Source organism: Aulonocara sp. 'chitande type north' Nkhata Bay, linkage group LG19, assembly GCF_057382095.1.
Source record: "Aulonocara sp. 'chitande type north' Nkhata Bay isolate Kocher_YH1m ecotype deep benthic linkage group LG19, A_spYH_male_GT1.1, whole genome shotgun sequence".
In the NCBI taxonomy this organism is placed as follows: Eukaryota; Metazoa; Chordata; class Actinopteri; order Cichliformes; family Cichlidae; genus Aulonocara; species Aulonocara sp. 'chitande type north' Nkhata Bay.
Genome location: NC_141362.1, coordinates 7,294,694 through 7,311,436, shown reverse-complemented (window position 1 = coordinate 7,311,436; position 16,743 = coordinate 7,294,694). Strand labels below are relative to the sequence as shown.

The 16,743-nt window shown below is 38.3% G+C and overlaps 1 long non-coding RNA gene across 1 annotated transcript; it reads left to right on the top strand.

Moving 5' to 3' along the window:
- Positions 1 to 9,772: 9,772 nt before the first annotated feature.
- Positions 9,773 to 16,423, top strand: LOC147306395 (uncharacterized). The gene is made up of 4 exons (XR_015126415.1): positions 9,773 to 9,910; positions 11,633 to 11,665; positions 15,718 to 15,877; positions 16,097 to 16,423. It is a non-coding gene; the product is annotated as an uncharacterized LOC147306395 (long non-coding RNA).
- The last annotated feature ends 320 nt before the right edge of the window (positions 16,424 to 16,743 follow it).

The window sequence follows — 16,743 nt, the reverse complement described above, 5'->3', positions numbered from 1 at the left end:
TACACTGACAGTAAATGCTGTCTTTATACTAGATGGTATAAAGTTGGTATAAAGGTGAAATTCAGTGAAGCATCATCAGCTAAACATCCCATTAATCTCTGCTACACCTGATGTAACCTTACTCTGACCATGAGCACCACAGCCACTCTGCACCAGTCCCACACTACTCTTTACTTTCAACCCATCACAGCTCAGCAAACTAACCTGTTTAGCCTGCATTAACCTGCAGAGGATTTTGATGCCACCGTTCAATAATGCAGTTAGTCAACGTCAACTTGTTTTGCAGCATGTTTAACAATATGAAAAAAAAGCATAATGTCACATGTACAAACCCAGTATGTGATTTAAAAACATGAAGACTTACATGTAAGCTTTATATTTTGAGTTTATCAAGCACTACTGAGAAGTCCTTACCTTTAAATCGAACCTCTGTTCTTCCTCTCCTGCTCGGTCCTCATCTTCCTCCATCACTGAGTGAAGTTAGCCCTCTTTCTTTCTTCTCCCTGTGAACTACAGCAGCTGAACCTTTAGCTTGCAACACACTGTGCAACAAACTGCACACAAACAGTTTGTGTGTTTGCTGATGTTTATCAGGCTGACAGAAATGTTGCATTTCAAATTACTCGCCACAACATATTATTCCCTTTATACTCACTCGTCTTCTGCAGGGCTAGCTAGATCCTGAAGTATCCCAACTTTTGGACATGTGCAGTCGTTTCTGGTGTTGTGCCGAGAACACTTTAAACCCTGACTATGGCACATGGTTTTCACCTCTCTTTTAATGTGGTGTCTCCTTGTAATAAATAAATGAACAGGATTGCCTTTCATGTCTTACTGCTTAGGCTCAAATCAGTTTGATGTTTGAAAGCCCGTGTAATGTGAGATAATAACTCCTCAAAGGCGTTAAACCAAAAGTAACGAGTATGTTTTGAAAATATAAGAAGTAGAATGTAGAGGGTAAAACTAAAAAAAGTGCTAGAAAAATAACTACCCAATTAAAGTTTAGATACCTGAAAATTTTACTTGAGTACAATAACAAAGTTTACAGAGAACAGAGTTACTTTCCAGCTCTGTTCTGAGGCAACCAAAGTGGAAACCTTCCACCATCGGGCTACGCCTGGAAATTCTGTCCATACAATGTGTGACAAAGTACAGCCCAGAGATTCATGTCCAACTTATAGGAGCAACAAGACCTGTGCTACATAAATAACAGGCATTTTTGTTAAAGCTTTCATTACTTCCAACATTAACCAATTCTGACTGCAGGGATTCTTGTTGCAATGAAACATATAGGCTCCTGTCTCCCATCTCTCTCACATGTGTGAAGGTATTCATCTCACATAACAGAGTAGTCATAAATACTACATAAGAAATACCTGCTTGCACATGTTGCCTGTGAATATACTCAACATTGCTGCGGGGCAACAACTAGGTTCAACTCAAGTGCTGATGTGGGATAGGTACGAGTGTGTTATGTAGTGATGTACTCATTAGTGAACTAAAAATTCTCATGTTGTGGCAAGGCAAATAATCTCCCACTAAAACAACATACTTTACGTACCGTGGTTCACAGTCATTAATGTTTTATTGTCTGGTAAAGTTGAAAAAACATTCGGTATTTCCTGTTAGGTCAGCTGTAATTTACCATGAATGTTTATAAAGGAGACACTGTCATAAAAACAATATGTGAATATTCTAGATGCTGATAGTGTTCTTGTTTTTATCAAGTTTTTTTTTCTATTCTTGGGTTTTTATCATTGTATTTTACTGCTTGCATTATGTTTCTTATTTACTCCCTGAAGAAAGTAATCTATTATGCTACTTGTTTATTTTTGCTATTCCAAATCATGATGCAAGAATGTTTTGTCATATAACTACCCAGGAAGTCTTAAACTTTAAGTTACAGTCCCACACACTTTCAAATTTCTATTAGGGACACAAACACGATCTGCTAGTTTTTAAGTTCTAACACTGAGCCGACAGCAAATTAAAAACCAGATCCTAACAAACTAAATTTGGGTGAAAGTAGGTTTGTGAGGGACTAGTTTGAAAATGAAATGTGAAAAACACTTTTGCCAAACTTCCTATGTCAGGAAATACAGTAATTATAACAGAAAGCAAACATTTGCTGGATAAAAGAACAATTACGTCCTTCTATTTTACCGTAGATCCAGACAGCATGTACAGTGCTTCATTTGTTCCACATTTTTTCATGTTACAAATTTATTCACAAATGTTTGAAATCATTTCTTACTTCAAAATACCACACACACAAAATACTACATACCCTGTGATGACAAAGTAAAAAAGGCTGGCTTGAAATTCTTGCAAATTTATCCAAGAGTGAAAACACATTGTAACCACATGCAACAAAAGCAATGACATAATAGTCTTATTAGTTTAGTTTGGTTACTACGCTACTTTTACTTTACTTAATTTTGAACAGTAATTATTACATCGTATATTTCTTTAATGCACACTGTGATTACAGCTGCATAAATTCCTGTATTTATATTACAACCAAAAGGCCACTTGGAGAGCACAGATCATTAAGACAATAATGTAAATCAGCAACAACCCTACTCCATGTATCTCCATTTTTTAAACAAGTCAGACCTTCTTTTCCTTTCTTCCTTTGCCCACGCTCTACCTCTCTCTTAGGTTTCTCTGCAAATAGGCCTGGTAGTATTTGTAATCTTTCTGATATACACACAAGATAGCATCTTGACCAGTGGTGTTAGATTCTGATCCAATGAATAAAAACAAACAAAACCAAACTATAAAATTGTCATGGTCCTGGGTCGGTGACCCAGCGCTTTTGGTTTGTTATCATTTTCTAGATGATGATTGTTTAAGTTCTGTGTTATTTTCGATCTGCCTCTAAGTCTGCGTCTGTACCTGTCTGTCTATGGTGTCTCCCCATCTGTTTGTGAATCTGTCTGTTTAGTTCAATGTCTTGTCTGGTTCCATGTATCTGAGTTTCCTGTTTTATTGTGAAGGTCCGTGTCGTATGTGAGTGTGATCAGTTTACGTTTCCCCTGTCCCGTCAGCCCAGATTCCTCCCAGCTGTGTTGCCCTCCTGTCTCTCATCCCCTGATTACTGGTGTGTGTATTTAAGCCCTGTGTGTTCTCCTGCCTGTTGCCGGTTCGTCTGTGTTCCTCCGTGTCAGTCTGTATTACTCTGTGTCAGTCTGTGTTTCCACCGTGTCTTCTCCCTGCTGTTCATCGTCATCCTCCTCTGCTCGTTTTCATTCAGGTTTGTGCTCTGTAGTTTAGTTGTTTCCCAGTTTAGTTTAGTTCGAGCCCCGTTTGCTGTTTGTCCACATTCTTTTGTGTTCAATAAATCACCTTCACTCCTCTACGACTGCCTGCGCTTGGATCCTCATTTATTCCACACGGCTCGCCTCGGCAGCCGTGACAAAAATACAGAATGAAAGAAAAAAAAAAAGGTAACCCTGAGCATGGAAGTGTAGGAGCCACCTGTCAGGGTTTGTTCATGAAACTCTAAAGGATAGGTGGTTATGCTTAATAAATAATAGATGAACACATAGATGTCATTAATTCATAAACAGCTGTGTTGTGATTTCTATCTTTGCATTAATTTATCTCATCACAGTGTCACGTTTCACAGTAACCAAGGACCAGTTATTTCATGGGTTGCTAAGAGTATTAACTGTGGTTATACTTTGTAAATAACATGTGCACGTGTAAAGTAAAAGGCTGCACTCAAATGTATGTAGAGCAGCTGTGGTTCCTCAGTCATGGTTAAAGGACATCGCTTCAAGTCCAATAAGGGAACTGCTCACAGAATGACCTGAAAGATTTGTTTTAATATGTTTTTAAGGGCCTGTGTTTCAAGGTTTTTAGTCAGTATTTGAGCTGAAATTAATGCTAGAAGAACACTAACACTAACATTCCCTCCTGTTTTAACTTATTTTAAATGTATACAACAATTGTCTGTGAAGGTTATTTATTAAGTATCTTTAGCAATTTTTTAATGTTCAAAATGTCAACATAGCAGAAATGTAAATCATGTGGTCTAAAGAATAAAACAAATAAAAAGATAATAAAAGAACAAAGAAAAGCATAGTAAATGAAATAACAACAGGAATAATCAAGAGAAAACAATAAAACTAAAACTACAAAAAATAAAAGGATAAAAGAATAAGAAAACCTTATGTTGTACCTGTATAAACTACTAATGTGTTAATCAGTGCATGATCACTTGACAAGTCCTTTTTAATCACCACGTCATTTATTGGCAGCTATTACAAGTTCCTCTAACAGAATTGCGACGGGATGCTGTTCTTCTTGAGGCACGGCAACATAAGCAGTCATTGTAGTTGTTATCATCTTTGAAATCATTACTCTTAGACATGGCACCACACACAACACTAATATGAGCAGTGCTACCATGATGAGACCTACAAGGACAAACGGCTTTGCTACAGCAGCCAGCCATGAACCGCCGAACAGCCAGTCCAGCCAGTCCAGCCAGCCTTGTGCTGTAGCTGCTCCAGGTGTGTGGTCAGTGACATATTTTTGCAGAACGGTCAAATTCTGCAAAGCTTCATAAATGTCTCCTCCAGCTTCGTATCCATCAGGGATAAACGTGCAAACTCCTCCTTGTGATGCTGTTAGCAGGTCTAGTGTCAGTCTGTTCTGCACCACCATCGTTCTGATGGCCTTCTGTTCTCCTGCTAAGGCCGTTCCCAGGGTCTTAGTTAAGTTGATGTGTCGTAGCAGAGCATATCGGTTGATTTCCACGTGATCCCGCACCTCGGCAACTCCAATGCCGGGGATCAAGCTCTGTAAGAATTTCACTCCTCCTCAGATGCGAAACTCTCCCGGCACTCCAGTGTCCACTGTAATGCCGAAAGAATTGGGTGCGGCGATGTCCACTTCACGTCTCTGTCGGCTGCTTGGGTGATGTGCAACACTTTGCATGAAGAAGACGTGATCTGATAGTTGCACCAGGGCGCACAGACCCCCCCCAACCTTCAGGGAGTGACAGATAAGCCTTATTGCCACATAGGAAGTACCAGTCAGCCAAAACTCTGGTTCCTCTACTGCTGGGTGCCGTCCGTGCACATCCTGTCTGGTACTGAGTCTTTGTTTGTAGTGGCATTCGGTAGCTGTAGTCGGAGCGACAGTTGAGGCTCATCAGCGTCGCGTTACTGGCACAGGTTGTGTTGGTTGAACAGGCCTTTTTCACTGGGTAGATTTCTGGCCACTTTGAGAATACATCTATAACCACTAGGGCGTATTTTTACCCTTGGCATTCATTTAGCTCAATAAAGTCCATGTGGATTGTTTTGACACGTCATGCACGTTCTGACAAATTGTTTTGCTGATGTTTCAAAATTTACAGTGTAGAATTTACAGTGTAGAAATGAGAGTTGACAATACTGGTCAGTCCCCCCGTTGACAAATGCGGCCGTTTTGTGGAGGGATTTTGGCAACACTGGCTTGCCATAACGCATCATTAAGTTGTTTGTCAGAACTGCACCATGTTTTAGCCATTTTGCCTGCTCGGCTGTGCTTGCTGCTTGTTGTTCATTTTTCAACACATCCAGTGGAATCTGATGTGTGTCTACTGCCATTAATGTGATGTTTGTCGTTTGCGCCGCCTGTTTTGCTGCTCCCCAGCCAACATGTATATATGGGCCCCACCTGGTTTTTGCTCGGGCTGGATGGGTACCATGTGGGCATGGGCTCAAACTGGGCTTTTTGTATGGGGCCTACTTGGGTTCTTCACATTAAACCCATATGGGCCATCCCAAGTGAGCACTTTTAGTAGGTCCTAGCTGGGTCAAACATGGGAAACACTTAACTTGGTCCAAAATGGGAAACACATGTAGGACCCACTTGGGTTTTCCACCTGGGATAGACATGGGCAAACACAGTCATTTAAGGATAGGCTGTTGTTGTGTGCCCCAGGTGGGGCAAAGTTAGGTAATCAATATATGTTTTAGTATCGATGACACAGGTGGGCCCCACCTGGTCAAACTAAATGGGTCGCACATGGGCAAATGCAAGTCAGACCCTGAAAACATGTCTATGTGGGCCCCAGGTGGGGCAAAGTGAGGTAATCAATATATTTTTTTAGCACTGATGACATAGGTGGGGCCCACCTGGTCAAACTATATGGGTCGCACATGGGCAAATGCAAGTCAGACCCTGAAACATGTCTATGTGGGCCCCAGGTGGGGCAAAGTTAGGTAATCAATATATTTTTTTAGCACTGATGACATAGGTGGGGCCCACCTGGTCAAACTATATGGGTCACACATGGGCAAATGCAAGTTAGACCCTGAAAACATGTCTATGTAGGCCCCATATGGGTTATGTTAAGTTAATATGGGCATATATTTTATGTGGGCTCAAGATTGTTTAGTATATATGGGACCCACTTGGGTTTCTCACATGAAAGCCATATGGGCAAAACCAAGTGGGAACATATAGTAGGTCCTGGCTGGGTCAAACATGGGAAACACTTCACTTGTTTCAAAATGGGAAACACACGTAGGACCCACTTGGGTTTTTCACCTGGGTTAGACATGGGCAAACACAGTCATTTAAAGAAAAGCGTTTGCTGTGTGCCCCAGGTGGGGCAAAGTTAGGTAATCAGTATATATTTTTTAGTACTGATGACACAGGTGGGGCCTACCTGGTCAAACTAAATGGGTCGCACATGGGCAAATGCAAGTCAGACCCTGAAAACATGTCTATGTGGGCCCCAGGTGGGGCAAAGTGAGGTAATCAATATATTTTTTTAGCACTGATGACATAGGTGGGGCCCACCTGGTCAAACTATATGGGTCGCACATGGGCAAATGCAAGTCAGACCCTGAAACATGTCTATGTGGGCCCCAGGTGGGGCAAAGTTAGGTAATCAATATATTTTTTTAGCACTGATGACATAGGTGGGGCCCACCTGGTCAAACTATATGGGTCACACATGGGCAAATGCAAGTTAGACCCTGAAAACATGTCTATGTAGGCCCCATATGGGTTATGTTAAGTTAATATGGGCATATATTTTATGTGGGCTCAAGATTGTTTAGTATATATGGGACCCACTTGGGTTTCTCACATGAAAGCCATATGGGCAAAACCAAGTGGGAACATATAGTAGGTCCTGGCTGGGTCAAACATGGGAAACACTTCACTTGTTTCAAAATGGGAAACACACGTAGGACCCACTTGGGTTTTTCACCTGGGTTAGACATGGGCAAACACAGTCATTTAAAGAAAAGCGTTTGCTGTGTGCCCCAGGTGGGGCAAAGTTAGGTAATCAGTATATATTTTTTAGTACTGATGACACAGGTGGGGCCTACCTGGCCAAACTATATGGGTCACACATGGGCAAATGCAAGTCAGACCCTGAAAACATGTCTATGTAGGCCCCATATGGGTTATGTTAAGTTAATATGGGCATATATTTTATGTGGGCTCAAGATTGTTTAGTATATATGGGACCCACTTGGGTTTCTCACATGAAAGCCATATGGGCAAAACCAAGTGGGAACATATAGTAGGTCCTGGCTGGGTCAAACATGGGAAACACTTCACTTGTTTCAAAATGGGAAACACACGTAGGACCCACTTGGGTTTTTCACCTGGGTTAGACATGGGCAAACACAGTCATTTAAAGAAAAGCGTTTGCTGTGTGCCCCAGGTGGGGCAAAGTTAGGTAATCAGTATATATTTTTTAGTACTGATGACACAGGTGGGGCCTACCTGGCCAAACTATATGGGTCACACATGGGCAAATGCAAGTCAGACCCTGAAAACATGTCTATGTGGGCCCCATATGGGTTATGTTAAGTTAATATGGGCATATATTTTATGTGGGCTCAAGATTGTTTAGTATATATGGGACCCACTTAGGTTTCTCACATTAAAGCCATATGGGCAAAACCGAGTGGAAACATATAGTAGGTCCTGGCTGGGTCAAACATGGGAAACACTTCACTTGTTTCAAAATGGGAAACACACGTAGGACCCACTTGGGTTTTTCACCTGGGTTAGACATGGGCAAACACAGTCATTTAAAGAAAAGCATTTGCTGTGTGCCCCAGGTGGGGCAAAGTGAGGTAATCGGTATATATTTTTTGGTACTGATGACATAGGTGGGGCCCACCTGGTCAAACTATATGTGTCACACATGGGCAAATGCAAGTCAGACCCTGAAAACATGTCTATGTGGGCCCCAAATGGGTTGTGTTAAATTAATATGGGCATATATTTTACATGGGCTCAAGATTGTTTAGTATATATGGGACCCACTTGCGTTTCTAACATCAAATCCATATGGGTGGGCATCCAATGTAGGTCCTAGTTGGGTTAGTGATGGTAAATGTGTACATTGGTTCAAAATGGTAGCACATGCTTATGTGAGGATTCTTCTTCTGTGAAGAGCCTGAGAAAGTGTTATTTGAATAAAGGAGGATTTATTTCAAACAAGCCCATCACAGATTGCGCACAACCCAGGGAGTTCTGAAAGTCAAATTGTAAAAATAATCTCAAAAGAAAGTATGAACATAACTCTCTTTTATAACCTGCAGACGGCACCCACGTGGTACCATTCTCTAAGAAATCACCCTAACTTTAACATATTTGGCACAACCTCAGTCTATCACTTTTGCTACCCTTACGTACAGTCAGATGTTCTTGACCCTTCATTTTTGACCCTCTCAGTATTTAGCCTTGGCTAGCAAATGTACTCAAAGTCCACATTGAGACCTCAAGATGTTATGTGTTATCAGACACTACAACCCAGCTGTCAAGTGAGACTATAGGAACTTTGGTGTTTTTGAACATTCAATGTTACTCAAAACACTCTGCACACTATTCCAAATAACTGGTTTGAAACTGGTTACTTTTTAATTTTAGATTTCATTTTATGTACTTAATGTGAACTCTGCATGGTAGGCTGCATGGTGAGGCTCAGATAAGATAAAATAAGGACTTCATGATTCTTCTTAGGTAAATTCACTTGTCACAGCAGCAATAATAAGTGATTAAAACGGACACAAGAGTAGAAAAAAAGAAAAGCAAAAAATACGAATAAAAAACCTAAGATAAAAGTGAATTACACAGACAAAATCCAGATTTGGCATTTGCAAATTAAGGATTACTGGTTGTTCAAACAATTAAGACTATTTACTTGAGCAAACATGCAGTTGAGGATTTTTAGTAGATCAGACACACTCTACTGTATTAGAGAAAAGACAGTTAGTTACATGGAAGATGGAAGTTTTGGTTAATCAGATCCAGTAAAGCTCCTGAAGTATATTACCGATCTGTTAAAATGTTACTCTTCAAACTTGTGCCCTCAAATTATATAACCAGAAATAATTTATATTTTCTTTGAACTAGTGGAAAGGAGAGGGAATGGGGTCTTTCAAGCAGTCACACTTCAACTGTGAAACTCCCTTGTCCTTATGGTGTATTGACACTATTGAAACTTTTCAAAACCAGTCTAATGTTAGAAGAGCTTTTAGGTAAACTGTTATTCTTCTTCTTATCATTATTATATTTTTATTAATTATATTTTTATTATGATGTTGATTTGGGTGACACTTTTTGATAAATATTATATATTACTTTTTAAAACATATTAACCATCCCTATGCTTAAAAAACTTTTAAAAATAAAATTGTTCTTTTAAACTTGTGCATTGTTTGACTTTTAAAATTTTTGTATCAGGTGTAAAACGACTTTTTAAATAAAGTTGTTTTTAATGTGAGCAGCTCCTATTGGCTCGTTTAAAAAGAGGGAGGAGCAGATTGCACCGCCTAGCGTCTAGTCTTCGCGGTCTTTCGTCTGTTGCGCCTTTTCTCTCCCTGGTGTTTAAGAACGTGGAGGACAAAAGGATACCAAAGAATCGAAAACTATGACAAAGGTAAATACTTAAAGTTTGATACGTTTTCATCAATGGTTATTTTAGTAACTTTCTATAGTCGTCCTAAACGGTATAAGGGGGAGAAGCATAACATCTTTAGCTAGCAGGTAGAACTGGGTTAATTTGCTGCATTGTCTTTGGCAAACATAATTTAAAGTTAATTAAAAAACTCTTACTGCCTATATTCTACTCGATAAAGTTCATCTTATCTTATTCTGTTTTCATTGCACCATTCTCTCTATACAGTTTTTGAATTTACACACTATAACGTACACGGCAGTTTTTTTTCTGTGCTTCTGCAACTGTTTCTTGGGTTTTCCTATAAGGTTTTTGTAATTAATTTAAAAAATTTATATTATTTTTTTGGCTTTAGTGGATTCCTGCTCAGCTAACTCGGCCATTATGCACTACCCAGTAAACAAAATGGCTGAACAGTATCTTAAATGTCTGAACATGAGCTAGTCATACCATGTTACGTAATATTCATGTGCAGTGTAGCAAGGTGATTGTTTAAATTACAGGAGTAGATGCCTGCAGCTGAAACGGTTTTCTGATCTGAATACGGTAATGTTACCAGATATGCATTGTACTATGGGAAAACGGTGGTGGATCAGTGTGTAAAAAGCCCCCAAAAGAAACACACAGCGTCTTTAGCTCAAACACTGTCTGATCACTCTCTTAGATACTGTGCTGTTCCATCTAGTTATTGGTTACTGAGAAATGTTAGGTCATTAATTAATTAAGAGAGTGCAGCTGTTCAGATCAGATGGTGAAGTAGGAAAATGCAGAACATGTTATTATAGCTGAATGCTGTGTAAAATACTAGTAATAAATCTAACTCCCATTTATGGCTTTTACTACTGTGGGGCTAAATAAAAAATTACAGACAATGAAATCTGCTACAATTACAAAGCTTAAGTTTAAAACAATTATTATATATTAAGCATTTTTTTGCTCTTTTTTTTTTAAATTCTTTTTGCTAATAATGGACTCAATTTTATTATCAACTTCAAAGACCTATTAAACTTTTAAACCATTAAATCCAGGAAATTAGATGCCCGTAAATGTACGAGACCCTCTTTATGTCTAGTATCCCCAAATATTTAATAATCCTTTCTAAAAGTACACAAATTTTGTTCTTTTCAATTAAATATTGCATGTTCAATGTATTCTTGAGCAGGTAAAAATTCCACTAAATTAGTTTTTGCATATTTTTAAGTATAATCAAATTTTTATAGTTTGCGAGTACTTTTAATTTGGAGATTTTGCCACTTGATTTGAAGTTTGGATAGTGCTTTATAGTAATTTGTAAATGTTTTGAACTCATCTGGCTTCTTAATAATTTAATAAAAAATTAACAAGCCATGTAATAATTTGAAAACCACTAGGGACCACTTATAAAAAAGTAATTCCTTTTTTACTTAAAGGAATTTAGGATTTATGTCTGTCAAGTCATTTGTTCTGGCATAAGTCACCATTTTGATATATCTTCCTGTGACTTTAAAGTCTGTCAGCTAGTTAGATACATTTTTGCACTGCTAGTGTTTTCTGCTTGAATTAGTCAGTTTATCATATAAACACATGCAGTGCCTTTCAAACTTTTAATTACACTGTTCATTTTGTGCATTAGTAAGAGAATCTTTTATATTGAATTATCCTGGGAAAAAACAAAAATGTTTGTATTTTCTCATGCACTTTCTTTCATTTCCTTATCACGTTTAGATTCTTCAAGATCACAAGCACCATCTTTGACATGTAAGTAACTTTCATATTATTTGTATTACTTATTATTATTATTATTATTATTATTATTTTTGAAAAGTGATGGTCTTTGGGGCATCCTTTTTTTTTTATTGGTATTAAGTATATATATTTATTTAGGCACAGGAGGCAATGATCTATTTTAAAATTTAACATTTATTTAATTTTCATCTTTTATGCTAACAATAATGCCAACAGTGTTCTCTTCACTTGACCCACAACTCTGACAGTTTTGGTCCTCTGCTCTCCTCACAATTGGCTGATTTCCATCTGAGCTGCTACTGTCAACTGCATTAAACTGATTTTACATTGCCTTGTTATTCTAATCTTTATCTGCGTTTTGGACTCCAAACATTCACACCTGCTGTTAGTAACCAGAGCTCACAAGAGTGTAAGGCGTGTAGTTCAATAAAGTGATCGATGTGTTCACTAGCTGATTTCAATAAACCGGTAACTTATCAAATCCATATTTTATAGGAAGTACATTACTGATAAAAGTGGTAATAAACACGGTAACCAATAAAAATTTAAATTTCCTGTTATAAAAAAAAATACTGCAGTGAGCTCGGTTTTCTAACACCAGGTGTGAACATCTACAGTCTTTAAGCGCTGGTAAAGATTTAAAAATAAAAGCATTCAATAACATAACATTAAACAGTAAATTAGTTTGATGGTGTTGACTGCAGCAGCTCAATGTTAATCAGCTGATGGTGATGGAAGCAGATGAGCGTTTTTCATCATGGTTGTTAGTGATGTGTTGGTCAAAACGAAACGGCTCTTTGAAGTGAACGACACAAGCGTGTTTTTTCTCTCTCTCTCACCCTCTCTCTCGCACTTTTTTTCCGCTTCACTCTGCACGCGAGCCTTGTGCTTTGCGCTGGGAAGAGGGGGGAGGGGCGGTTGTTACACACGCAGTAGCACAGTAACAGAGCAGGAGGGAGAGAGAGAGAAAGAGAGCCAGGGACAACAACGTCACATTAGAAAGGTATAGTAATCATCCACAACTATTTTCAATTGCGGATGATAAAGGATTCAGAAAGTTTATTCATGCAGGCCCATATGACAGAGAATGTGCATCTTCTGTTTGTTTTCATATTATAATTTATATTTAATTGTGTTGTGGTTTGCAGTGTTTTGTGTTGTTTCACTTTAAATTTGTTTAAAAGGAAAAAGCTGAAAATTTAAATAGTTAAAAGTTGAAATGTAAATAGTTGTTTTTTTTGTATTATATGATTTATTTATTACATTTTATGTGGAGAGAATAAATAAAAGTATATTTACGGTGGCTGCTAGAGACAAAGCACGTACAAACCCCAAAACACGTAAAAACTCCATAGCACGTACAAACTCCAAAGCACGTACAAAACACAACAGAAGTGCTCCAGGATGCTAGGCACAGTGTTGAGATTTTGTTACCTAGTGGCTACACAAGCCAGGAAGTACCAACGACCGGATTTGGTGTGTGGTAGTAACAGGTAAATGAACAGCTTTTGGAATTTTTTATGAATATATATGAGTGCTTGTGTATAAATACACAAAAAATACACATATGATTTCAATTGTGTAAATTAAGTGATCTAGATAGCTCTGTTTTGGAAGTTCAGTTGACGCTAGAAATGGGTTTTGGAGTTTGTACATGCTTTGTCTCTAGGGGCCACCATATATATTTATATATAAACATATATAAATAAAACCACATTTCTTTTTTTACATTAGTAATTCCTTTTGTTCATAATTTTATATTGTTGTTAATAATAAATTAATTAAAGCAACAAAACAACCTGAAGAGCCGGTTGGGAGCCGAAAGAGCCGGCTTTCTAAAAAGAGACGAAAATCCCATCACTAGTTGTGTAATATGCTGGTATTGATATGATCAAAAATGAACTGAGTTGTTTCGTATTCTATAGAAATTGTACATCTAATTAATAACAAGGCTTTCTGCTGATGTTATTAATTAAAAATTTATTGTTTTATTTTTAAGCAACAACTTGTTAGCATGCAATCAGTCCATGCTGTACAGGACAGATTTGTAAACTGTGCATACAAAAATAGACTATTTTACAAAATTGCTCTTTCAACAAATGTAAATCACAGCAGATTTTTTTTGTTGTAGGTGCACTGTCACAACTAGAAATGTGGGGGGAAGTCCTCAAAGTTGAAGGCAGAACAGGAAAATACATGGAAATAACAATTTTCCTTTAAATGGTAAATGGCCTGCATTTTTATAGCGCTTTTCTAGTCCCTAAGGACCCCAAAGCGCTTCACACTACATTCAGTCATTCACCCATTCACACACACAATCACACACTGGCGATGGCAAGCTACATTGTAGCCACAGCTGCCCTGGGGCGCACTGACAGAGCACATCAGTAAAGGTCGATCTGGATACTTGATAACTGTTGGTATAGGTATGACATGAATTTGAATCTCCATTATCACAGGTTTTAATTGGGAGGGAACATGCAGATATACAGGAGGACTATAAACAGCAATTCCTATTGCATACAACTGTTTTAGAAAATACCAACAACACTGTTAATTTATCACTTGCTGGTCTATAGACTTTACAGTGTGGATGGATGGAAAATCCATCTGGCTCCACTCTGGCTGAATTGGTGCTACAAACAACTCTGCGCTCGGCTTTCCTGGCTGTGTGTGGATTTATACTTACACATCCAAATTTTGACCCTATTTTTCTTCCTTTCAGCTGATTGGTCAATTTCATGTCAATCACCAATTAAACAATCCAATCAGAGAACATCTCCAGAAGTTGATTCTGTTCATCTGGACGTAGCATTTTCAGTGGGAGAAAATGCTGCAAGCGCTACGTCCAGATGAACAGAATCAACTTTTGGAGATTTACTTACCTGGATGATTGAGCATGCATCAAGACAATCAGAGAACAGATAGGTTTGGCTGTTGGAGGGCTGCATTACGGAGCTTCAGGTCCTGGAAGAATAAATTCCCTTTTACATACCAGACCAGCATTTTTCTTCATTAGCACGAAGGAAAACAGTCTGTGCGTGTCAGAGTTCTGTGGTTTTTGTGTCACAGGGCTTATAATATGTGTAAAAATCTGGCCAGGGACCATCACATCACACTGCTATCATATTTTTCTGTTGCTATCATGTTTTTTTTCTGAGATGTTGTTACTTTTATGACAGATGTAACGAGAAATCTTCCAGAAAGTTAAATTTTTTATTCTAATCAAATATTTGATTCTGATAACAGATAAAGATTTTTTTTTTTACTTTTGTTCTGCTATTTCATAGTTTATACAAATTTTGGCCAATTCCTATTTATTTTAACCCTTTAGCCCCCAAAAAGTCGCCAGCGACAGGTTTTTCCAAACCTGTCTCGTCAAACCTGAGCTCTGCCAGGGGCCCAACACGCCTGGACTTTTAGAAGAAAAGAGATGTCCGAAAATAAACCACAGGGTCAAATACTTAATTTTGTTCAGTGTTTTAGAGTTATTAATTTGAATTGACTAATTTAAATATTTTATTCATGTACATTTTGATTGCCTTTAGTAAAAATGGCAAAATTTCAATTTCTTTTTTCTTTCTGTTATTAATCCTTGATTACATTCATATAGTATACAGTAGAGGAAAAAACCTACCAGACCTACCAGTTATCCTGCGTAACATTATTGGGGATAAAGGGTTAAGGAAGCGCAATTAATTTTTTTAGTTTAGCTTGTGTTTACTACCATTTTTTTTTTATCACCACACAGTAAACATTAAGTAATATGTAAAGTGTCCATTTATCCTCCATTCCGGTCCATTATCTTAAGCTTAGGCTGCTGCCCCTCGACCCAATCCGGTACTAAGTAGAGAGGCCCAGACTTCGCTCTCTCCAGGCACTTGGCCCAGCTCTTCCGGGGGAATCCCAAGGCATTCCCAGGCCAGCCGAAAAACATAGTCCCTCCAGCATGTCCTGGGTGTTCTGGGTCTCTTCCTGGTGGGACGTGCCCAAAACACCTCACCAGGGAGGCATCCTAACCAGATGCCAGTATCTAATCTGTCCTTTTTGTATGTTCCCCTCAGGTTGCCATGGTAGCAGATACAGGGGAAACAAGTGTAGACGATGCCACAAGAAGGATGATGAAATTCCTCATATCACCTGAGCTGGCTGTGGAGTACAACATGCTTGGCCGACATGGGGAAAAAAAGTTCAGAGATTTGCGTCTTTTTAATGTTGTGTATGGTAAGTTAGTTTCACTTGAGACATTTGAACTTTAGAAAACTAAACTTTTTTAATAAAGTGTTTGAAAGTGTAACTGAGATTGGTTATCATGCAATTTGTATATATTTTTTGAGGCAATAAAGTGAAATAAACATTGTTCTTTGAAAATCATCACCAAATGAAGTAAGCTAAGATTAACTTTACTTTGGCTTGCCCGTTTTTCTTCTTCTTCATTTGCAGAGGCACTGAAGAATTATTTAACATCAAAAGTCAACTTGCAAGAAGCAGAGAAGGCTCTGTCCAAGTGGTTCAGTGGAGCTAAAGACAGAGGAGGACCGAGGGCTGCAAGGGTACAAAATAGACTTACGGCTCTGTAAAAAAACAAACCCTGCTGATTCAAGATAAGCTTTTGAGTTTTCCATCTGACTTTTTCCCCATGTTGCTACAGTTCCAAATATCTAAGGAATTTTGCTGTAGTTTGACATTTCTAGTTTTTAAACGTTTACGCACTTTGGAATACAGTTACGTAAAATCACAGTTGTTGGACAAAATAAATGTGAAAAATGTTGTTTTGTGTACCCTCGTGATTTTTGAAATGGTTTTATTTACAAACTAGATTTTGTTTGCGGTCAGCTTTAATATATTTGGTGTCTTTGTGTCACAGAACCCGTATTAGCCGTCTGAAAAATTGATTTTGTGACTGTTTTACTACATGGGGCCCACTCAGTGCCAGAACTTAGTCAATTCAAACTAGAAATAAGATGCAAATACAGAACCCACTGCTAATGCCATTCCAACTTTTTAGCTCATGTTTTCCTCATGTTGTACCCACTAAGAACTTGAAAAATGGGGCCTAGGTGGGTTTCAGTGTACTTTGCCCAGTTGGG